The sequence below is a fragment of the Oncorhynchus tshawytscha genome, unplaced genomic scaffold, assembly GCF_018296145.1.
Source record: "Oncorhynchus tshawytscha isolate Ot180627B unplaced genomic scaffold, Otsh_v2.0 Un_contig_19232_pilon_pilon, whole genome shotgun sequence".
Classification (NCBI taxonomy): Eukaryota; Metazoa; Chordata; class Actinopteri; order Salmoniformes; family Salmonidae; genus Oncorhynchus; species Oncorhynchus tshawytscha.
Window position 1 is genome coordinate 77,750 of NW_024609068.1, and position 26,325 is coordinate 104,074.

Here is a 26,325-nt window from a genome sequence, read left to right on the forward strand (position 1 = left end):
TATGGGTCTCAATCAGAGACAACGATCGACAGCTGCCTCTGATTGGGAACCATACCAGGCCAAACACAGAAATACAAAACCTAGACTACAAAACATAGAATGCCCACCCCAACTCACGCCCTGACCAAACTAAAACAGAGACATAAAAAAGGAACTAAGGTCAGGACGTGACAGCACTTGCATCTCATAGTATTCCGAATGGTGATTCAAGGCTCGCTACCTTGACTAGCCTCTCAAGGATCGGATCCTATTTTTCCCAATTTTCGCCTAAAATGACATACCCAAATCTAACTGCCTGTAGCTCAGGACCTGAAGCAAGGATATGTGTATTTTTGATACCATTTGAAAGGAAACACTGAAGTTTGGAAATGTGAAATGAATGTAGGAGAATATTCTTGTTAATTACAACCTCTTGCTAATCACATTAGCCTACGTTAGCTCAACCATCCCGTGGGTGGACACTGATCCTGTAGAGGCTAGATTCATTGATACAATTATGGGCCTATAGCATTCATAATATTGTGAGTCAGTGAAAATTGTCTTTACTCTTCACCTTCTGGCAACGGTCCATACTTGATCTTACTCTTATTAATTTGTATTTTGGTCCTGATTCGTTCAACAATACATTACAGTATCAAAGTATGTTTGTCTATCTTTAAAAAAATTCAGGGGCTCTCCCCGCCTGAGGCCTGGTCACTTTGTTAGGGTCATTTTCATTACGATTCAGAACAACTCCTGGTATGTATCCTAGAGTTTGTAGATCACATTTCTGTCAATCTGAACATTCTGAAGATGTGTCTGATGTACAGCTGTGAATCTAATATTTCCAATGATATATGATTAAAGGGTAAACATGAGTAATAACCTGATGTACTGTATGCTGACGTTGTCATAGGGGTGGTTTTACCCTATGTCATAGGGGTTTTACCCTAAGTTTTACCCTATGGGCAAACTGAAAGGGATGGAGGGATGAATAGAAATAGTGATAACACACAGAAAGCTACCATTGATGCAATGATAGAACACATTCAACTGTAGGGACATAGACCTTAAAACAAATCTATATGAGACATTTTCACCCCGACCGAGCACCCTGGCTCATTGACTATAAGGCCTACAGATTCATTCTGTTTTTATTGTTTATCAATATGTGTGTATGATTGTACAGATGCATATACTTCAAGAATTCCCTTCTTTTACTCTCAGATGTGTGTATTGTTAGATATTACTGCACTGTTGGAGTCAGGAACACAAGCATTTCTACACCCGCAATAACATCTGCTAAATATGTGTATGTGACAAATACAATTTGAAGATTAGTGTTTGTGTACAAGTGCATAGTGTGTGTGTGTGTGGGTTTGCAATTTGTGGAGGGTGGTATGTGCATTAACATTGGTGTAGTAACATAAAACATTGGTTTAGGTGTTATTACATGATCGGTTTAAGTTATTATGTTACTCACCTGACTGATAATGTAACTTATTACATTAAATGGAAAAAGTTATTACTATAAAATTCAACATTTTATCATATTAACCAACATGACATTACATATACCAGTTTTATTACATTATAAATCTGTTATTACATTAACCGTTGCTACAAGACAGCATACATAGATCTTTCCTTGACCTCATGAATATTATTATTCAATATATTATGGATTAGTTTTAGTATCATTTTAATCAATTTAGATATCACTTTAATTTTATATTAACGTCCTATTTAGAAGATAATGGATTGAATTCATATTAAATTGAATACATTAATATACACCTATTGTTGAAACATTATTCTACATAATGACATTTAATAATAATAGTATCATGAGTACATTTTCTATGATAACATTTATCCACTTAGATCCCAATGTGTGATATTACATAGACACAGGGGAGACCTGATCCTAGATCAGAGCTGCATATTATGCTCCACAGAGGTTACCATGGTGATCAGACTAAGGCAACTGTTTGACAATGGGAGATGGATATGATTGTTCATAGACAGACCTAAGGTTTGTTCGCTGGTGTGAATTCAGGCTCCCTGATTGACTGAAGTTCTTCCCACACTGATCACAGCAATAAGGCTTCTTTCTCTCCAGCGTGTGTTATCGTGTGTCTATTCAGGTTGTAAGCAACAGCAAAGCTCTTCCCACACTGATCACAGCTATAAGGCTTCACTCCTGCGTGTGTTAGCTTGGGTATGGTTAGGGCTCCTACACTAACAAAGCTTTGCCACAATCAAGGCAGGGGTAAGGCTTCTCCCCTGTATGAATTCTCAGATGAGATTTGAAGGTGTTAGAGGCAGAGAAACTCTTCCCACACTGAACATATATAAGGCATCTCTCCAGTGTGAATCCACTGGTGAATAATGAAGCCAATCCTTCTAGTGAAACTCTTCCCACAGTCAGAGCAGCAGTGGTGAGGTTTCTTCCTGTATGTCTCTGCTGGTGTTTCTTGAGATGTTCTGATCTGGAGAGATTCTTTGTCTCGTCAGCAACATGATGTTGTTGAGGGTCCCCAGATAAGTCCCTCCCACTGAGAGAGCAACGGTTAGGAGTGTCCCCTGTGAAACAAAGACATTGAATAAATAGGTTTTGGAAATATGGGTCCATAATCAAATACAACAACAATTAGGGTTAAGTACCTTGCTCAAAATGTACAGACAGATTTTTCACCTACTTAACGAAACTGTATCGATAATTTACTGGCCACTGAATGTTTTACTCTTTTATAATGTCATAAAATTACCTTTCAAATGTGTCCAGGCCTCGGGCGGGGAGAACCCCTGACCGGACCCCCACCCCATCATGGGCTACCACCTCCACCCAGACCACCACTCCTCAGAGGTCACTACATGCCTCAGAGAACTCTGATGTCAAAGTCAGAAGACTGTAAAGTGCAACATATTTTCAGATAGAAACAGGAAATAGACAAACATACTTTGATAATGCAATGTGTTGTCAGTTGGACAAAACAGGGCCAAAATACACATTAGGAAAAGGTTAAGATCATTGAAGCAAATGAAAGAGTAATGGATCAAGTATGGACCGTTGCATGAAGAAGGTGAAGAGTAAAGAATATTTTGACTCTGACTCCAATATTATGTGAATGCTATAGGCCCATAATTGTATCAATGAATCTAACCAAGGTAGCAAGCCTTGAGTCACCACTCAAGATACTATACGATGCAAGTGTCTAGGTTTACCGTTATGCATTCATTAAAAGACTAAGTGACAAGAGCTAATATCTTGCAATCAATGATCTAGCATTAAAGGTAAGAATCTCTGGATTAACTATCTAATATTAGCTAATTGTAGTAATGAATAAATTGACTACATTTCTTTAAATGGACAATTCTGGGACCTGTCATGGGCAAGTTTTAAAATGTCACAATACATGTTAGTGATGTTGTCAGCTAGAGATGATGTGCAGGAGCGTTTATTAAGGGATTTGTTTCATTGCATGATGTCTACTTTCATGCTAATTAGCATTAGTGACATTTGAGATTAAAAAGAGCAGACTATATTTATAAAAGTCACCTTGTCCGAGAAAGATTTTCAGGGTAATCTGATCATTTGAGAATAAATATAGCTGACTATACTGATCAAGTCACCTTGTCTGAGAGAGAGTTACATGGTAATCAAAATGTCTCCCCAGGGTAAGCCTATGGGAAATCCCCTATAGGGATAAATGAATGGTGGAAAACAATTGGAACCATTTCCCTGTTTGGCCACCAGGTTTTATGGGTTTTATGACTCGGCCATGTGGGGCTCTAAAGAGAGGACTAGTAATGGCATTTTTTTATAGGCACTAATTTTCCATGGTTCATTGGACAAAGCCTATGGGGAAAATGTAACTGTTTTTGTATGGTGTTTGGATAAATGCTGAAAATAAGGACTGTTGTAAACACAGGTTTAGGAGATCTTATTAGATTTGTTCCAGAATTTTTATCAGCTAACGTCACTTGTGAATTTAAGAATTGATTGAACTAAAACAGCATATAAATCACAAATACTACATTATTCATAAAGGTCATATTAACTGACTGCTATTATCTCATAGAACAAAACGTATAAGATCTCCTTAGCCTGTGCTGACCTTATTTTCAGTGTTTATTCCAAAACTTCAATTTTTTTCCCATTGGGATGGCTGAACGAGCCAAAGGTAACTAATTTCTGAGTTTTAAGACTACAAGCTGAAGAGCTCATATAGCTCGACATTGACATGATTTGTTTACGTTGGTGAGGTACTTCCTGTATAAACACGAATTCCCTTCCTTGACTACTTCCTTCCAGCAGTGTGTATCAGGGAGATTCCTAGATGTGAGAAGTGTGCAGGAGGACCTGAGAGAAAGGAATGTGTAGTATTGATGTAAAAAGTTGTGTGTATAAACTGTAGGGATTCACATGGTGCTGGAGATCAGATGTGTCCGGTGAGAGAAAGACAGGTTGAGGTTACCAGGATCACAGTAGTGCAGAAGGTGTTGTATGCTGAGGCAGTGAAGAAAGTAGTAGAGGAAGATGGGTCCAGGGTGAGGGATCCTGAGAGGATCCCTGTGATTAGGCGGAGGTCAATAGAGAGTGATAGGAATAACATGCTTCAGTAAGTTTTGGCCAAGTTCATGGCCATGGTTGTCAACTGTACCACAGTAATAGAATGTAAATCACAGTGGATAGATGTTGTGGTGGCAGCTGTTGAGAAGTACTTGGGTGTACAATATTTTACTGCAGAGTTACAAGGTGTTTTGAAGGATAATATCCTGTCCTCCCAGGCTTATGGCCTGATGTTGAATCAGAGGGCCAAAGTAGTGGAATAATGATGACGTTTTAATGGGTGTAGGGTTAGTTTGTTTTTCACAAAGTGTAGTGAGTTATTACTACAGAATAGTAGTCTGATGCACAGCCAATACACTAAGTGGCAGCATGCACCAATAATAGTTTGCGGACCGCCATAACACTAACGAAGAAGAAGACCACTTCCTTCACAGCTCAGCTCGGCTCTGCTCGGTGAAGCGGAATTAGTATACATCCACTGACTACTGTGGAGGTTGCATTGTTGTAAATGCTTCATGGCCCCTGCAGATTTTGGATTAAACATACATCAGCTTTTACTGGTTCCCTGCACGGATAGCGCTGCTGTAATCAGTCTGCTATTTTTTATAGGCTACACTTACTGGGTCTCAGACAATTAACTATATGGACTCTTGAAGAGGACGTTGTTCCAACAGACTCTGGGGTAGAGGTAGACGACAACAGTATTTTTGGTGAATAGGGTGTTGGACCTTTTATTGACTTTAATCATGTGGAGGTAGACGATACACAGGCATAAGGATTGTTGGTGAATAGGGTGTTGAACGTTTTCTTGACTCTAAAAGAACCAGTAAAATCTTATCCAGGATCTTTCTGAAGTATGATTACTTTAGATTAATCGAGTTTTGATATTTAAAAGGACGTTTGATTGCTTTGGTCTAGCTGTGACAAACAAAGTAACTGTAGTGTAAACTAGCTACAGATTTACTGTCACGTTTCTATATTTGAAGAAACGCTGAAGAAGAATAGCTTCCACGATGAATCGGGTAAGTTTGGTTTACTTTTATTAACAGTATTCCTACTGTGGTGTATAACATGTCGAGGCCTAGTTTTAACAATATTTGATCTTCCATATCTCTTCGCTCCATTTGAACAACTGGACAAAATAAACAATGGTGGTAATAAACACGTGGGATATTTTGTCCTTCAGCAAAGTAGCCTACTAGCCTAAAGCACACCGATTGATACAAGACAATGCGCAACGAGCAGGTAAAGTCAGAACCATGGAGAAATAATGAGGGCAAAGCTACAACTTGCAGCACCGGGGTAAAGTCACCGGGAAGCCAAGGCAGAAAAAGAGCCATATTACAACCTATGTTTGATCCATAACCTGTTAGGTCATATGCCTTGACACAACCGAGACAAGAAGGTGGCTGAATAAATTCAAATACACCTTTTTGTTCAATCATAAAACCGGAGAGGAACATCAGTCCAGTTGAGTTCACAAAACATGTTGGATGTGAAACGGCTAGCAAGTTAGCGGGGTGCGCGCAAATAGCGTTTCAATCCGTGAAGTCGCTCGCTTTGAGACCTTGAAGTAGTGGTTCCCCTTGCTCTGCAAGGGCCGCGGCTTTTGTGGAGCGATGGGCACACAGACAACAGTCGTGGGTGACTGTTTGTGTGCAGAGGGTCCCCGGTTCGAGCCTGGGTATGCGCGAGGCGACTGACTAAAGCTATACTGTTACACATGTAACAAACAGTTACACGACCTACAGAATGGTCAAGCAAAAATTTTCCAACGTTTTCAGAATACTAAACAACTATTGATTTAGAGTTACCGCAGGTCAAAAGGAAACAGGCGCTGCCTCCAATATTCAAGCACCATTTCAACTTCAACATCCTCTAATCACCTATGCTTTGTCTACTACAGTGACAACTAAAATATACCAAAAACCAGGGGCACAATTTTCACTGGGGATGGAGTGAACATGTCCCCACCACATTCTGAAATTGAAATTTTGTCCCCCCTGAGTTTTATCATTCTACTGTGATACTAAATGAGGAGCCTGTGTGCTTTAGGACCACGCGGACCCCTCCGGCTGTTCGTACTGTGTAATTGTACTGTGTAATCATTATGTCCACCCACTTCTGAAACCAAAGATGCGCCCCTGCCAAAACATGATTTAGTCCGATCAACCTAAGCTTAATATGATGCATCTATTCATGTGCATGCAAGTAGAAAAAAACCATGTTGACTCACCCAACTGGTAGAGAAATGCAAATGCCATCTTCCTCTGTCAATAAGTACATGCTTTTAGTTTTTTTCTGTCCTCTGTGACCTGGCTAAGGTGCTTGCACACTAGCCTTGTAAACCTCTATTCATGGGCAACGATGCCCCAGGCCAGCTAGTTAATAGCCCCTTTTCAAATGATTACTCTTTTTGAGAAGTAACTGTGAGATGCTCATCTCACTACACTGTCCCCTCGCCAAATGTTTATTTTATTGTTTTAGATTCCATTATATTCCTGTCGTGAGTGTTCCGTATTTTCTGCGCCTACTTCGCTAAAAGTCTTGCAAATAAAACAGCACTATTGCTTCCATAAAGTGACCATTGGACTTAAAATGTTTGACAGCATTTGTAGGTGCAACAGTTTATCAAATGTATAATGTATCACTTTCAAGTGCACATTTATGTCCACTAAGAACCATTGACTACCTTTTTGTATTATTTCTGCAAATGCCAACTTCGTTTCAGCCAAATCTCAGAGTTCTAACCTGGTCAGCATCTCTGTTGCTTGGCAACAATGGTGGCAGGGTGGAAATCTCTCCTCTGGAACAGGGTAGATGTTACTGTCTTTGCAAGGGGGGAAATAGTGGAGGCCATCTCTGTCACTCCCCTTAGTGATGTGGTCACCCTCTCCTGTTGGGCATGCAGGTCATTGGTCCACATATGAATGATGATATGGCTTAGGGAGCCAAGCTGGGCCACAGTAGCTCTGTCTGTTGTGGGGCACCATAACTTTGACAGAATTTTATTTGGGAAAAGTTGATTCTCTAATATAAGCTTGCCATTTGATTGATGGGAGTAATTACAAGCCATGAGATGGGGATGGAGGGGGTCAGCTGGGTTGGTGCATTGTTTGGTTGGATTGGTTTGTATGTTCTGATTCAGCTGTTGTCCTGGTCCAAGGTGTTTGTGGAACTCTTTGTAGAGTGGATAGTGGTGGCTGAGAAATACCTGCCTTGGCTCATGTAGCTCCTTCTACAGGTCCTGCATGTGGCCAGTGTTGACTGTACTGGACAGCTCCTCTCTAAGTCTGCAGGCTTCCATCCTGAGAGTCTGGTTGTCCTCCTCAACATTGTTCATTGCACACTGCTGCTCCCGGATCTCCTCCCTATGCTGACGCACCAGGCTGATCATCTCCTCTATAAGATGCTGTGGTGCAGGTGTCACGTGTGAGAGAGGCAGGCTCAGGGCTGTGTCTGCTGCAGGTGATGGAGGGAGAGGGACACTGGGGACTACATACTGGGGCACAGAAGGAGTGGAGGCTGTTGTGGGTAGTGACAGTGGAGATGTTGTAGGTAGTGACAGTGGAGATGTTGTAGGTAGTGACAGTGGAGATGTTGTAAGTGCAGCAACAAGAGGTTTTATTTAGTCGAAGTAGTAGACCCAATCAATCAGAAATATTTGGTCTCGCCTCCTGAGTGGGGCAGCGGTCTAAGGTACTGCATCGCAGTGCTAGAGGCATCGCTACAGAACCGGGTTCAATCCCTGGTGCGGCTGGCTTACGGGTGAAGCGAGCAGTGTGTCAAGAAGCAGTGCTGCTTGGCAGGATTGTATTTCGGGAGGGACACATGGCTCTCGACCTTCGCCTCTCCCGAGGCCATACTGGAATTGCAGCGATGGGACAAGACTGTTAATTACCAATTGGAAATCATGAAATGGAGGGTAATAAAAATAAATATATATTTGGTCTAATTATATTCTATGTACAATACTTCCTCTGGTCACCAGGACAGAGCTAGCCCACATACCTCCACCCTGCCAGAGTCCCCGGGTTGCAACTCTCCCGGTAGCGCCTTACTGCAGGGTCTGAAGAGGGTGTCTTCATTGCTGATCGACTGCAGGAAAACACCAGGGCAGAGTGGATCTTCGAGAGGTGGACACGAGGAAAATAGAGATTTGATTTCAAGTAAGAACAATGTTCTATGTGGATTAGACTACATTCTGCTTCTGAAACTTCTGTTAATTGATTGATAAACATTATACACTCCTTGCCAGTTTATTAGGTACACCCATCTTGTACCGGATCGGAGCTGCCTTTTTCTCCAGAACAGCCTTAATTCTTCGGGGCATTGATTCTACAAAGCGCCAGAATTTTTCCAGAGGATGTTGATCCATGCTGACGCGATGGCATTACGCAGTTGCTGCAGATTGGACAGTGTCACATTCATGCTGCCAACAGCCCGTTCCATCTCATCTCAAAGTTACTCTATTGGGTTTGGTCAGCAACTATGTTCAGATTGGCTGTGGCGTTAAATCGTTGCTCAGTTGGTATCAAGGTACCTAACATGTGCCAGGAAGACATTCCCCACACCAGTACACCGCCGCCAGGCTGGATGGGTCCATGGGCTCATGCTTTGCACACCAAATCCCGACTGCCATCAGCATGACGCAACAAAAACCGGGATTTGTCGGAACAGGTCATGTTTTCCAATCCTCAATTGTCCAGTGTTGATCGCGTGCCCTCTGGAGCCGTTTCTTATTTTTAGTTAATAGGAGTGGAACCCTGTGTGGTCCTCTGCTGTAATAGCCCACCCGTGACGAGGATCGACTAGTTATGCGTTCCGCGATTCCGTTCTGTACACCACTGTTGTACTGCGCTGTTATTTTTTTGTGGCCCGCCTGTTAGCTGGCATGATTCTTGCCATTCTCCTTCAACTTCTCTTATCAACGAGCCGTTTTCACCCACAGGACTGCCGCTGACATTGTCTTTTGTTTGTCACTCGTTTTGCCTATTCTAACGTTTAATGAAAACAGTAACTGAATGTCTCTACCTGTCTGCCTGCTTTTGGTAGCAAGCCACAGCCACGTGACCCACTGTCTGTCGGTGTACCTAATAAACTGGTCACTGAGTGTACTGTATTTATTGATGATAATTATTTGTTTATGGACACATATTTCATAAACCTAGTTGTTCAATGTCTTCATTTCACAGGGGCCACACCTAAACGTGGTTATCTCGGTGGGAGGGGCTTATCTGCTCACCTTCAACCACATGTTGCTGACGAGGCAGAGAAGTGTCTCTCCAGATCAGAACACTTCAAGAAACACCAGCAGAGATGTATAGGGAAGAAACCTCAACACTGCTGCTCTGACTGTGGGAAGAATTTCACTAGCCGGAGTTGCTTCATTATTCACCAGCGGATTCACACCGGCGAGAGACCGTACTTCTGCTCTCAGTGTGGGAAGAGGCACATCTCTGCAGGGCGTCTTAAAGAACACCAAAGAATCCATACAGGAGAGAAACCTTACAGATGCTCACAGTGTGGGAAGAGTTTTGCTCTATCTGGCACCTTAAAAACTCATCTGAGAATCCATACAGGAGAGAAACCCTACTGCTGCTCTCAGTGTGGGAGGAGTTTTACTGTATCTACCGCCTTAAAATCTCATCTGAGAGTCCATACAGGAGAGAAACCGTACTGCTGCTCTCAGTGTGGGAAGGGTTTTGCTGTATCTAGTGCCTTAAAATCGCATTTGATAATTCATACTGGCGAGAGGCCTTACCCCTGCCTTCGTTGTGGGAAAAGCTTTGTTAGTGCAGGAAACCTAACTGTACACAAGCGGCTACACACTGGAGAGAGGCCTTATAGCTGTGATCAGTGTGGAAAGAGCTTTGCTCTAGCTTCCGTTCTGACTTCACACCGGCGCATACACACTGGAAAGAAACCTTATAGCTGTGAACAGTGTGGGAAGAGCTTTGCCGTAGCTTCCTCCCTGAGTAGACACCAGCGAACACACACTGGAGAGAAACCTTATGTTTGTCTTTGTGGAAAGAGCTTTGCTCAGTTAGGGACAATGAAAAGTCACCAGAAAACAAAAACGTGCCGTATTTCATCTCCCTCCTATATGGCACCGGTTCCAGATCCCTAAATAAACTATAAAAAAATAACTTCTAGTGAACAGGCATATCCATCTTCCATTGTTAAACAGTTGACTTAGTTTGATCACCATGGTAACCTGGAGCATAATATGCAGCTCTGATCCAGCATCAGGTCTCCCCTGTGTCTATGTAATATCACACAATGGGATTTAAATGGATAAATGTTATCATAGAAGATGTCATAGTCAACCTGTGTGTGTGTGTGTGTGTGCTCATAAAACGAATCAATGATACATTGGATAATCGCTCAAGGCAAGAACTGTGCATATTATCTTGTAACACCGGTTAATGTAATAACTTTTAGATGTGTAATGTAATATCTTGTACCCCAGAAATTGAACGTAAAATCACAGAAAATAGATGCTGTGGTGGCAGCTGCAGAGACTTATTTGGCTATATGAGATTTGGCTTCAGAAGAGTTGCATGGTGTGTTGAAGGGTGATGTCCCGTCCTCCCAGGCTGTAGGGGTGGTGCAGGAGCAGATCGGGTCAAAGTAGTGGAATGGGGTAGTGGGTTTTTAATGTGTAGGTGGTAGCTGCTGAGAAGTACCTGGTTGTACAATATTTTACTGCAGGAGAGTTAATAGATATTTTGAGAAAGAAATATATATGAACTCAGCAAAAAAAAGAAACGTCCTCACACTGTCAACTGCGTTTATTTTCAGCAAACTTAACATGTGTAAATATTTGTATATTTGTATGAACATAAGATAAACAGAGACATAAACTGAACAAGTTCCACAGACATGTGACTAACAGAAATTGAATAATGTGTCCCTGAACAGAGTGGGGGTCAAAATGTATAGTCAGTATCTGGTATACCAGGTGCACTAAGTACTGCAGTGCATCTCCTCCTCCTCATGGACTGCACCAGATTTGCCAGTTCTTGCTGTGAGATGTTACCCCACTCTTCCACCAAGGCACCTGCAAGTTCCCGGACATTTCTGTTGGGAATGGTCCTAGGCCTCACCCTCCGATCCAACAGCTCCCAGACGTGCTCAATGGGATTGAGATCCGGGCTCTTCGCTGGCCATGGCAGAACTCTGACATTCCAGTCTTGCAGGAAATCACACACAGAACGAGCAATATGGCTGGTGGCATTGTCATGCTGGAGGGTCATGTCAGGATGAGCCTGCAGGAAGGGTACCACATGAGGGAGGAGGATGTCTTCCCTGTAAAGCACAGCGTTGAGATTGCCTGCAATGACATCAAGCTCAGTCTGATGATGCTGTAACACAATGCCCCAGACCATGAGAGACCCTCCACCTCCAAATCAATCCAGCTCCAGAGTACAGGCCTCGGTGTAACGCTCATAACTTCTACGATAAACGCGAATCCGACCATCACCTCTGGTGAGACAAAACCGCGATTCGTCAGTGAACAGCACTTTTGCCAGTCCTGTCTGGTCCAGTGACGGTGGGTTTGTGCCCGTAGGTGAAGTTGTTGCCGGTCATGTCTGGTGAGGACCTGCCTTACAACAGGCCTACAAGCCCTCAGTCCAGCCTCTCTCAGCCTATTGCGGACAGTCTGAGCACTGATGGCGGCATTGTGTGTTCCTGGTGTAACTCAGGCAGTTGTTGTTGCTATCCTGTACCTGTCCGGCAGGTGTGATGTTCAAATGTACCGATCCTGTACAGGTGTTACACGTGGTCTGCCACTGCGAGGACGATCAGCTGTCCGTCCTGTCTCCCTGTAGTCTTCGGTGTCTCACAGTACGGACATTGCAATTTATTGCCCTGGCCACATCTGCAGTCCTCATGCCTCCTTGCAGCATACCTAAGGCACATTCATGCAGGTGAGCAAGGGATCCTGGACATCTTTCTTTTGGTGTTTTTCAGAGTCAGTAGAAAGGACACTAATGAGAGGCCTATGTTTTCATAACTGTGACCTTAATTGCCTACCGTCTGTAAGCTGTAAGTGTCTTAACGACCGCTCCACAGGTGCATGTTGATTAATTGTTTATGGTTCATTGAAAAAGCATGGAAACAGTGTTTAAACCCTTTACAATGAAGATGTGTGAAATTATTTGGGTTTTTAAAATTATCTTTGAAAGACAGGGTCCTGAATAAGGGCCGTTTTCATTTTTTGCTGAGTGTTACAGTTGAAGTCAGAAGTTTACATACACCTTAGCCAAATGCATTTAAACTCAGTTTTTCACAATTCCTGACATTTAATCATAGTAGAAATTCCCTGTCTTAGGTCAATAAGGATCACCACTTTATTTTAAGAATGTGAAATGTCAGAAAAATATTCCCAGTGGGTCATAAGTTTACATACTCTAAATTAGTATTTGGTAGCATTGCCTTTAAATTGTTTAACTTGGGTCAAACGTTTCGGGTAGCCTTCTACAAGCTTCCCACAATAAGTTGGGTGAATTTTGGCCCATTCCTCCTGACAGAGCTGGTGTAACTGAGTCAGGTTTGTAGACATCCTTGCTTGCACACACCTTTTCAGTTCTGCCCACAAATGTTCTATAGGATTGAGGTCAGGGCTTTGTAATGGCCACTCCAATACCTTGACTTTGTTGTCCTTAAGCCATTTTGCCACAACTTTGGAAGTATGCTTGGGGTCATTGTCCATTTGGAAGACCCATTTGCGACCAAGCTTTAACTTCCTGACTGATGTCTTGAGATGTTGCTTCAATATATCCACATAATTTTCCCATCCTCACCATGCCATCTATTTTGTGAAGTGCACCAGTACCTCGTGCAGCAAATCACCCCCACAACATGATGCTGCCACCCCCAAGCATAACGATGGTCATTATGGCCAAACAGTTCTATTTTTGTTTCATCAGACCAGAGGACATTTCTCCAAAAAGTACAATCTTTGTCCCCATGTGGTGCAGTTGCAAACCATAGTCTGGCTTTTTTATGGCAGTTTTGGAGCAGTGGCTTCTTCCTTGCTGAGCGGCCTTTCAGGTTGTCGATATAGGACTCATTTTACTGTGGATACAGATACTTTTGTGCCTGTTTCCTCCAGCATCTTCACAAGGTCCTTTGCTGTTGTTCTGGGATTGATTTGCACTTTTCGCATCAATGTACGTTAATCTCTAGGAGACAGAACGCGTCTCCTTCCTGAGCAAAGCAAAGAGGCACTGAGTTTGAAGGTAGGCCTTGAAATACATCCACAGGTACACCTCCAATTGACTCAAATGTCAATTAGCCTATCAGAAGCTTTTAAAGCCATGACATTATTTTCTGGAATTTTCCAAGCTGATTAAAGGCACAGTCAACTTAGTGTATGTAAACTTCTGACCCACTGAAATTGTGATGCAGTGAATTATAAGTGAAATAATCTGTCTGTAAACAATTGTTGGAAAAATGACTTGTCATGCACAAAGTAGACGTCTTAACCGAGTTGCCAAAACTATAGTTTGTTCACAAGAAATTTGTGGAGTGGTTATAAAACGAGTTTTATTGACTCCAACCTAAGTGTATGTAAGCTTCCGACTTCAACTATATATATATATTTATTATGAGATAGTGGTATATATATATTTATTTATTATGAGATAGTGGTATATATATATATATATATATTTATTATGAGATAGTGGTATATATATATATATATATTTATTATGAGATAGTGGTGGTATATATATATTTATTTATTATGAGATAGTGGTATATATATATATATTTATTTATTATGAGATAGTGGTATATATATATATATTTATTTATTATGAGATAGTGGTATATATATATATATATATTTATTATGAGATAGTGGGTATATATATATATATATATATTTATTATGAGATAGTGGTATTTATATATATAGTATATTTATTATGTATATATATATATATATATATTTATTATAGTGGTATATATATATATATATATATTTATTATGAGATAGTGGTATATATATATATATTTATTTATTATGAGATAGTGGTATATATATATATATTTATTTATTATGAGATAGTGGTATATATATATATATTTATTTATTATGAGATAGTGGTATATATATATATATATATATTTATTATGAGATAGTGGTATATAGGTGTCGGTTTGGTTGGTGGTGAAATTGTCTTTCTTTTTTTGTATGTAACATGATTGAAACGCCCACTACTGCAGAGTAGGTGGCAGCATGCACAACCATGCAAATGCCATGACGCCGAAGAAGACCATTTCCGAATGCCTGACTTCTGTGGAGGAAGCACCGCCTTAAATACTGTATGGCGACCCGTCATTCAGGGCATGTGGGCAGAAAATAGATATATTTGTAAAAAAAATAAAATGTTGGCTGTTGTTTTTCCATTAATACATGTTTCATATCAGTTTGCAAACTATTTTTAAAAATGTATAAATAATTGAGTTAATAAAGCTGCATACAAACGTTTCTTTCTTAAGGCAGCTCCAAAATGCAGGTGTTTCAAGCCTCAGTGCTTTCTGTGGTTGTGGGGCAGCCAGTGGAGAATACAGAACATAGGGGTTGGTAATGTTCTCTAGTTACGCTGTGTTGCACATTTTCTTAACATTTGTCATAATTAGCAATGAATTTGTATCCCCTCTTGTCGGCCTTCGACTGCATATTTTCTTCCAACCTGAAAACGTTGTAAAGCCAAGCCCATTTTCTGAATTTCATTATGCACCCAAAAGGTACGGAAATGGTGTCCATTGCTTGTATACCTCATATTTTGGCGAATGTAGTATGACAACCCGGGACTTTTTGGCATACTAACTATGACTAATAAGCACACTACATACTCAATTTACCTCACAAATAGTATGGTTAGTGTGGTTAGTATTAGAGGTCGACCGATTTAATTAGGGCCTATTTTCAAGTTTTCATAACAATCGGAAATCTGTACTTTTGGACACCGATTTTGTCATTTAAATATATATATATTTTTTTTACACCTTTATTTAACTAGACAAGTCAGTTAAGAACACATTCTTATTTTCAATGACGGCTTAGGAATGGTGGGTTAACTGCCTCGTTCAGGGGCAGAACGACAGATTGGCACCTTGTCAGCTCGGGGGAACCAATCTTGCAACCTTACAGTTACCTAGTCCAACGCAATAATGACCTGCCTCTCATTGCACTCCACAAGGAGACTAACTGCCTGTTACGCGAATGCAGTAAGCCAAGGTAAGTTGCTAGCAGCTCTTCGTTGTGCGTCAAGCTTTGCGCTGTTTGACTTCAAGCCTGTCAACTCCCGACATGAGGCTGGTGTAACTGAAGTGAAATGGCTAGCTATTTAGCGCGCGCTAATAGCGCTTCAAACGTCACTCGCTCTGAGCCTGTGGTTGTTTCCCTTGCTCTGCATGGGTAACGCTGCATCGAATGTGGCTGTTGTCGTTGTGTTTCTGGTTCGAGCCCAGGGAGGAGCAATGAGAGGGACGGAAGCTATACCGTTACACTGGCAATACTAAAGTGCCTATAAGAACATCCAATAGTCAAAGGTTAATGAAATACAAATGGTATAGAGGGAAATAGTCCTGTAATTCATATAACTACAACCTAAAACTTCTTACCTGGGAATATTGAAGACTCATGTTAAAAGAAACCACCAGCTTTCATATGTTCTGAGCAAGGAACTGAAACGTTAGCTTTCTTACATGGCACATATTGCACTTTTACGTTCTTCTCCAACACTTTGTTTTTAAATTGAACATGTTTCATTATTTATTTGAGGCTAAATTGATTTTATTGATGTATTATATTAAGTTAAAATAAGTGTTCATTCAGTATTGTTGTAATTGTCATTATTACAAATAAATAAATACAAATTGGCTGATTTTAATCGGCATCGGCTTTTTTGGTCCTCCAATAATCGGTATCGGTATCGAGGTTGAAAAATCATAATCGGTCGACCTCTCGTTAGTATGTGTATTCGAACACAGGTTAGGTCACAGAAAAATCTTTGGGGAGAGCTCGACTGGGAAAATACGGTTTGAACGGTCATCCAACTCGGAATTCCATTTAGTGAACTTGGGCCTCTAGAACTTTGACCTGAAAATCACTGACGTCATGATTCACCTTTGTTTTTTCCCAGAGTTTTCAGTTGTCTTGAAAGCACCATAAATCCAAAGAATGCCAGACTTTGGTTACAAAATTTGCCCACAAGAAGGACCGTCGCACCACCTTCCTGTTCAAGTGAGCACAGGGCCACATGGTGAGTCCAAAAATGTCTTGTATGCTGCTGCATAAATGATGTAATATGCCAGGGAGATATGTATACTGTAGTTAAGTAGGTAATACTAAGTGTATGTTGTGTAGTAAGCTGTTAATGGCCCATGTGCCTCACCTTAATAATCTGGTACCTTTCCCCCTCATAACTTAGCCTACTGTTCTGACTTGGTGGTGTATGTTTAGCCTATAGCCTGTTTTCGATAAATTGAATATTGTAAGAGCTTTCATCGTCTGCTTACATACCCCTTTATTTATCCTACAGTCTGACTTGGTGTACAGGGAGAATAGCCTACTGTAAGACCAGCCCATATTCTGAATTCTGTCACTGTACATTTCAAAAGTGCTGAACAAATAGTTATATTGACTGTTACTTTATATTGATTACTACTGCGTTGTTCATTGTCTTAATTGAAATTACGGATTGCCTCATCTGCTCATCGTTCCCTTATGTCCTAGTTTGTACATCTCAATTGTCAGTAGAAACCACATTTGTTTAAGCAAGTCAGCCATATCAGCTATGTTTTTTTTAAAGGCAGTAAATGAGGCTGAATGAACTGTAAGGCTGCCAGACAAGGCGCCGTTAATAGTAAGGGTAAAGATTCACTCCATGGTGCTGAAAAGATAGCTCTGCTGTTGGGACAGCTTTACGTAGGCCCTAATACTTTGTGGGCAATGTTTGTCACTGTTACAGTGCAATTAATGTATTGTTTAGTGTTCTGTTGTTGCTTTGCTGTCATGCATCCCCAAAAATGTTTGGGGTTTGCCCCACCAAGATTTACATGCTGAAATCGTCACTGGCTTTACTGGTTCACTGCACGGATAGCGTAGTGGTAATCAGTCTGTTATTTACGAGGCTACTCTTACTGGGCCTCAGCCAATAACAATATCTGGACTCTGGAAGAGAACGTTGTCAGAGAGGAAGAGGCAAAGAGGCCCAACTCGAGCCACCTAGCCATGGTCTAATTTGAAAGACAATAGCAAGGGATTTCACTCATCTCAAATCCGGCCTGCCACTTTACAGCAAACCACAGCCAGCCATAGACAGCAAGTTGTTTTTGTTGTTTCTATAAATACCTTACAATTGTTGTGATGTTAGTTGCAAATGTTAAAATAATGCAACCACACGTGGACAAAATGCAGTTGCAATCATTGAGGATGACACCAAAAATCTGACAATATAATTTAATGTTCAAATAGATTATTGATATATTGATTATAGCAAAAACAACCTACATTTTTTTACATTCATTTAACATACTATATATTTGAGACAATACAAACAGTTATTTTCTAGCAATAAATTAATCCCTAAACCGCATCACCCACTTGTAGAAAAGTGTTTGACTGTGTACAGTAGGTGGCGGTACAATTTAAACACCACAGAAGAAGTTGAAAAACATCAACAGGAAGTGCTTTGTTACCGTCCTCTTGCGTTTTTAAACCAAATAAAGACCCACAGGCTTTTGCTGGATCTTTTCGGGTGTAAAATTAGTCTACATGAAACGTTTATTTGTCCCCATTTTAAATCGAGTTTTGATAATTAATTAGGTGTGATCGAGCTTTTATTTGTTTGAACGCTACGACAAGGAAATTAACTGCAGTGTACACATTTACTGTCTTGTTTGTTATTTGAAACGTTGAAGAACGAATACAGTAGCTTCCACTATGGATCGGGTAAGTTTGTTTGACTTGTATTAACAGTATGCCTACTGTGGTGTATAACATGTCTAGGTCTTCATCTTTGACCTTTCAATAACCATGAGTTCGATTTTGAACAGCAGGACAAAAGAAACCACGGTGGTAATTTCAGCCAAGTAGCCTACTAGCTCATCGCACACAGATTGATGAAACAAGGCAATGCGCAACCAGCAGGTCAAGTCAGAACCAGGGAGAAATAATTAGGCATCGCCTTCACCAATTATGTATATAAACACTGGATTGCTGATGCTATATATTGGCCATTGTGAGGCTTTGAAGCCACCGGTTAACCTCTTTGAGGTATTTTCTGACTTGTGTTTTCCCGCGTCTTTATGCGGAAGTAATACAACAATGATAGCTAGTGTCGAATAATGATATGGAGTTAATATTCGTCAAATTACTGAGCGTGTTCTCAAAGCAAATAACTATCAGATTGTCCTTATTTAGCATATCAAGATCCTAATGTGGTCCACAGTCGGGCCTATCAAATCAAATTTTATGTCACATGCGGGAATACAACGGTTGTAGACTTTACAGTGAAATGCTTAACGTTACTTACAATAAGGAGACCAGATTTCTGAAATGAAAACCGGGGACATTTCCAGTTCGGCGGTCAATATATCATTAAAATATCCAATGTTATTATCTCTGAAATAAAAAAAGGGGGACACTTCCGGGTTCATGTATTTTGTCTAACAGGCACACTGTGATAGAGAAAACAACTATACTACAGACGAGACAGAACTGTCTGATCTGAACAGCCCTTCAGTGGTCCTGCTAGTCTGGGTAGAATAAGAGCATAAGTGAACGTGAGCAAAATTGAAGAAAAAAACAGGCAATGGTATATGTGAAATACTTAACACAATAAAGAAATAAGACAATGACGTGATTGGTAACTACATAATATAATTTATACCAACCTAATCTGTATATTTCTCAGAAGAATGTATCATCTTTAAGGATTTCTCTGTCTTTGGCCTGCTTCTCCATGAACTCCTGGCAGGGGAGGTTGAAGTTTGTCTTCACAATAAGCACGGCCTTGATGGTAGGAACAGTGAACCTATTTCTTGCTGTTGTCCATATATCATTCATTCCGTTTCTTGGGAAGAGCCATTGTACCTCCTCTGTCTGCTCTTATTACTCTTTTCCTTCCTCTCCAATCTTTCTCCTCCTCTTTTCTTCACTCATCTTACTGCTCTTTCTTTCTTTCCTTCTCTTCAAATTTCCACCTCAATCTTCTGCAATCTCATCACTTCACTCTTTTTACTCTCTTCATTTTTCCTTCTCCTTCCTCTCCAATCTTTAATAATAAATAGTACACTATTAGATAAAATACTTTGGTTAACAGATTCCCATTTGCTTGCCTCATTTTTGTATTTTATTTCAAAAACATTGTTTGGAATAAAAAAAATTGGCAGGCTCTGTAATCATATCTTTACCTTTTCTCTCTTTCACTCTTCTTATCCAGTCTTCCTCCTCTCCACTCTCTAACAGAAAACATTATGCTAATGTTATCCATGAAAATTTCAAAATATATTTTCACACTACTTATTATAATGCCAAACCATTAAAATTGTAATCTAAAAATAAATATTCTCATAATTAATTGTGCATTCATTTAATATAATCATATTTTCAAAATAGCCCGTCCACTGCATGTTTACGTGTGAACGTTTTTTAACCTAGCTACCATTTACAGTAGCTAGCTAACCTAGCTAGATAACTTAAACGACATAGCTAAGCTAGCATAACCTATTTTAAATCTTAGAGCAGATCATCAAACTATATAATAAAGTGTGACATTATAACATCACTAGCTAGTATCTCAAACGATTGTAACTTACCTGGCTTGTTTGTTTGTGGTAATGTTGTGGATTCACTTGACACTTGCTAGCTTCTGGCTGAGTTTTCCACAGCAGGTCTCTCTAAAACTAGCTCCCAGCAAATAGTTAGCAGCTTCATTCACTCTTTTTCTTCTACTATATCGAGCAGCCCCTCTGCTGGACAAAACAAGCACAACGCGTTTGAGACATCAACCGGTAGGCTCTGCTGCCCGGTCTTTCTTGCCACGTAAAATATTATTTCACTTTGCAGTCTGTTTTTAACGCACTGTTAAAAACCGGGACATTTCCGGGGACAGGCCACCAAAAACGGGGACATCTGGTCACCCTAACTTACAAGCCCTTAACCAACAATGCAGTTTTAAGAAAATCCCTAAAAAAGTAAGATAAAAATAACCAAATAATTAAAGAGCAGCAGTAAATAACAATAGTGTTACTGGTACAGAGTCAATGTGTGGAGGTGTTGAGGTAATGATGTACGTGTAGATAGCCACTTTAATAACTCTATGTATAGACACTAACAGAGTTGCAGCAGCGTGGTGGGGCAATGCAAATAGTCTGGGTAGCCATTTGATTAGCTGTTCAGGAGTCTGTTTAGAAGCCTCTTGGACCTAGACTTGGTGCTCCGGTACAGCTTGCCCGGGGGGTAGCAGAGAGAATGGTCTATGATTAGGGTGACTGCAGTCTTTGACAATTGTTAGGGCCTTCCTCTGACGCCGCCTGCTATAGAGGTCCTGGATGGCAAGGAGCTTGGCCCCAGTGATGTACTGGGCTGTTCGCACTACCCTATGTAGTGCCTTGTGGTTGGAGGCCGAGCAGTTGCCATACCAAGCAGTGACGCAACCAGCCAGGATGCTCTCGATTGTGCAGCTGTAGAACCTTTTGAGGATCTGAGGACCCATGCCAAATCTTTTTAGTCTTCTGAGAGGGAATAGGTTTTGTTGTGCCCTTTTCATGACTGTCTTGGTGTTCTTGGTCCATGTTAGTTTGTTGACGTGGACACCAAGGAACCTGAAGCTCTCAACCTGCTCCACTGCAGCTCCGTCGATGAGAATTGGGGCGTGCTCTGTCCTTTTTCCTGTAGTTCACAATCATCTCCTTTGTCTTGATCACGTTGAGGGAGAGGTTGTTGTCCTTGCACCACACAGTCAGGTCTCTGACCTCCCTATAGGTTGGATCATCGTTGTCGGTGACCAATGTTGTCATCAGCAAACTTAATGATGGTGTTGGAGTCGTGCCTTACCGTGCAGTCATGAGGGGACTGAGCATGCACCCCTGAGGGGCTAAACTGTTGAGGATAAGTGTGGCGGATGTGTTGTTATCTACCCTTGCTACCTGGGGGTGGCCCATAAGGAAGTCCAGGATCTAGTTGCAGAGGAAGGTGTTTAGTCCCAGGGTCCTTAGCTTATTGATGAGCTTTAAGGGCACTATGGTGTTGAACGCTGAGCTGTTGTCAATGAATAGCAGTCTCACATAGGTGTTCCTTTTGTCCAGATGGGGAAGGGCATTGTGGAGTGCAATAGAGATTGCATCATCTTTGGATCTGTTGGTGTGGTATGCAAATTGGAGTGGGTCTAGGGTTTCTAGGATAATGGTGTAGATGTGAGCCATGACCATACTTTCAAAGCATTTCATGGCTACATACGGTAGCGGTAGTCAGTAGCCATTTAGGCAAGTTACCTTTGTATACAGGGATTATGGTGGTCTGCTTGAAACATGTTCGTATTACAGACTCGGAGAGGGAGAGGTTGAAAATGTCAGTGAAGACACTTGCCAGTTGGTCAGCGCATGCTCGAACTACACGTCCTGATAATCCGTCTGGCCCATCGGCCTTGTGAATGTTGACCTGTTTAAAGGTCTTTCTCACATTGCGGTGGAGAGCGTGATCACACAGTCGTCTGGAACAGCTGATGCTCTCATGCATGTTTCAGTGTTTTCTTGCCTCGAGCGACATGGCTCGTCTGGTAGGCTCGTGTCACTGGGCAGCTCTGGGCTGTGCTTCCCTTTGTAGTCTGTTATAGTTTGCAAGCCCTGTCAGAGCCGGTGTAGTACGATTCGATCTTAGTCCTGTATTGGCGCTTTGCCTGTTTGATGGTTCGTCGGAGGGCATAGCGTATTTTCTTATAAGCTTCCAGTGTAGTCTCCCTCCTTGAATGTGGCAGCTCTACCCTTTAGCTCAGTACAAATGTTGCCTGTAATCCATGGCTTCGGGTTGGTGTATGTACGTACAGTCACTGTGGGGACGACGTCATCAATGCACTTTATTGATGAGGCTAGTGACTGATGTGGTGTACTCCAATGCCATCGGAAGAACCCCGGAACATACTCCAGTCTGTGCTAGCAAAACAGTCCTGTAGTTTAGCATCTGCTTCATCTGACCACTTTTTTTATAGAACGAGTCACTGGTGCTTCCTGCTTGAATTTTTTGCTTGTAAGCAGGAATCGGGAGAATAGAATTATGGTCAGATTTGCCAAATGGAGGGCGAGGGAGAGCTTTGAAAGCGTCTCTGTGTGTAGTATAGGTGGTCCAGAGTTCTTTTTCCTCTGGTTGCACATTTAACATGCTGATAGATATTTGGTAAAACGGATTTAAGTTTCCCTGCATTAAAGTCCCCGGCTAATAGGAGCGCTGCCTCTGGATGAATGTTTTCCTGTTTGCTTATGGGGGAATACAGCTCATTGAGTGTGGTTTTAGTGCCAGCCTCTAACTGGTAGTATGTAGATGGCTACAAAAAATACAGATAAACTCTAGGTAGATAGTGTGGTCTTCAGCTTATCATGAGATACTCTACCTCAGGTGAGAAAAACCCTTCGACTTCCTTAGATATCGTGCACCACCTATTAGAGGTCGACCGATTATGATTTTTCAACGCCGGTACCGGTTATTGGAGGTCTTAAAAAAGCCAATACCGATGATTAATAGTCCATTTATATATAAATTAAATTTTTTATTTTAATTGTATTTTTTAAAATATATATATATTTGTAATAATGACAATTACAACAATACTGAATGAACAATGAACTCTTTTATTTTAACTTGATATAATACATAAATAAAATCTAGTCTCAAATAAATGAAACATGTTCAATTTGGTTTAAAAGATGCAAAAACCGTGTTGAAGAAAGTAAAAGTGCAATATGTACCATGTAAAAAAGCTAACTTTTGAGTTCCTTGCGCAGAACATGAGAACATACGAAAGCTGGTGGTTCAATATTCCCAGTTCTTCAATTTTCCCAGTTAAGAAGTTTTAAGTCGTAGTTATTATAGGACTTTAAAAAATATATATGTATATATTTTTTTACCTTTTATTTAACCAGGCAAGTCAGTTAAAAAATTCTTATTTTCAATGACGGCCTAGGAACAGTGGGTTAACTGCCTGTTCAGGGGAAGAACAACAGATTTGTACCTTGTCAGCTCAGGGGTTTGAACTTGCAACCTTCCGGTTACTAGTCCAACACTCTAACCACTAGGCTACCCTGCCGCCCCAAAATGAAGCGTCGACTATTTCTCTCTATACCATTTTTATTTCATATACCTTTAACTGTTGAATGTTCTAATAGGCACTTTAGACTGGCAATACTAATCTCAGGAGTTGATAGGCTTGAAGTCATAAACAGCGTCGTGAAGCAAGCATTGCTAAGAGCTGCTGGCAAACGCACTAAAGTTTGAATGACTCTTACGAGCCTGCTGCTGCCTACCACTGCTCAATCAGACTGCTCTATCAAATCATAGACTTAATTATAATATAATAAACACAGAAATACGAGCCTTTGGTCATTAATATGGTCAAATCCGGAAACTCTCATTTTGAAAACAAAACGTTAATTCTTTCAGTGAAATACGGAGCCGTTCTGTATTTTATAGAACGGGCGGCAACCCTAAGACTAAATATTACTGTTACATCGCACAACCTTCAATGTTATGTCATAATTATGTACAATTCTGGCAAATTACTTCAATGAGCCAAACAGCCCAAACTGTTGCATATACCCTGACTGTATGCAATGAATGCAAGAGAAGTGACACAATTTCCTAGTTAATATTGCCTGCTAACATGAATTTAACTAAATATGCAGGTTTAAAAATATATACTTCGGTGTATTGATTTTAAGGCAAAATATGTTTAGGTACATTCGTGCAACGATTGTTCCTTTTTTGCGAATGCGCTTTTGTTAAATGATCTGCCGTTTGGTGAAGTAGGCTGTGATTTGATGATAAATTAACAGGCACCGCATTGATTATATGAAACACAGGACAAGTTAGATAAACTAGTAATATCGTGAACTATGTGTAGTTAACTAGTGATTGTGAAGATTGATTGTTTTTTATAAGGTAAGTTTAATGCTAGCTAGCAACTTACCTTGGTTCCTTGCTGTACTCGCGTAACAGGTGGTCAGGCTGCCACGCAGTTTCCTCATGGAATGCAATGTAATTGGCCATAATCGGCGTCCAAAAATGCAGATTACAGATTCTTATGAAAATCGACCCTAACTAATCGTATGTCCTTAATGTTGTCGTTCAGCCACGACTCGGAAACATAAGATATTACAGTTTTTAATGTCCCGCTGGTAGGATATACGTGCTTTCAGTTCGTTCCATTTATTTTCCAGTGATTGAATGTTAGCTAGCAGAACGGAAGACAAGGGCAGATTAGCCACTCGTCGCCTGATCCTCACAAGACATCCTGATCTCTTTCTGCAAAACGTACGTTTCCTTTTCCAGCAAATCACAGGGATCTGGGCCTGGTCGGGTGTCTGTAGTATATCCCTCGCGTCCGACTCATTGAATTGAACGAGAAGTTCTTCTTTGAGGTGAGTAATCCCAATACTGATGCCCAGAAGCTCTTTTCGGTCATAAGAGAAGGTAGCAGCAACATTATGTACAAAACAAGTTACGAACAACGCAAAAAAAGGAAAGAAAATAGCATGGTTGGTTAAGAGCCGATAAGACGGCAGCCCTACCCTATGAGTTGGATGTGCTGAGAAAATATACAATGTAGGCCGCCTGTCAGTATTTGTCATCATATTGAGAAAATAAGATGTCCACATAAGCCTATCACAGGATATATGAGTCAATATCCGGCCAAACCATGAATGATATCTGGAGGGAATCCAAAAACGATTTGTGCATAATGAAAACTGCTAAAAACTGAACCACGAAACCAAAATTGTATAGTGTCGAGTTTACGTACAGTTTGAAAACAACTGTATAAATTGACATCAATTTAATTTAGGTTGGAAGCTAAAACCAAATAATTCATGGATTTGACTGTAAATACTACACCACTCTTCTTCAGCCAGTGTACTTCTATACAGTAGGGCAAAGTGGGTCACTGTGCTACCATTTTGAAATGATGGTGTGGTGTACAAATCACTGCTAAAATACTTGGGTGTTAAATTAGTTTATTCCACTCATTATCTGAATGTTGTTGATTTTTAGTTACAGTAATTAGACATAGACAATTGGATCTTAAACAATGTTACATGGGGCAGAAATTGCACCAGGCTACACCCATACCTTTTTACTGTAGGTTTCTACTACATGCCACAATACCCCTATATCTGATGGTTTCTTCTATGTATGTACTGTATAAGGATACTGAAACTATGAGACTGACATTTTCTCAACATGCTCCATAACTAGCAGCAGTGGTTCTGGTGTTTAGGTTTTTCATCACTGGTTATTTGAACAAGCCATGATTTAGCAGGTGTTACCATCTTTCACATTTCGGAAAGGGAGGGGACATTTGGCCCTTATCAAGAGGGAGGAACTCCTCATTCTGGTTCTGCTCCTCGTTCTAGCATCTCCTAATCTCTTAACTCGGGTGAAAGATGTGTTCAACTCCAATGAATGCTCAATCAAGGTTCTGAACATAAAATGGGGCATTCCAAGTGTCATCAGTTTTGGCATTTGTACTAAGAGT

General features: G+C 40.8%; 2 long non-coding RNA genes across 2 annotated transcripts; one reads left to right on the plus strand and one right to left on the minus strand.

The window, feature by feature from the left end:
• The first annotated feature begins 18,186 nt into the window (after positions 1-18,186).
• Positions 18,187-26,325, plus strand: LOC121844224. The gene is made up of 2 exons (XR_006081896.1): positions 18,187-18,533; positions 25,125-26,325. It is a non-coding gene; the product is annotated as an uncharacterized LOC121844224 (long non-coding RNA).
• On the minus strand, positions 19,729-20,511 carry LOC121844225. Its single transcript, XR_006081897.1, has 3 exons — positions 20,402-20,511; positions 19,997-20,044; positions 19,729-19,857 (listed from the first exon to the last, which is right to left on the minus strand). It is a non-coding gene; the product is annotated as an uncharacterized LOC121844225 (long non-coding RNA).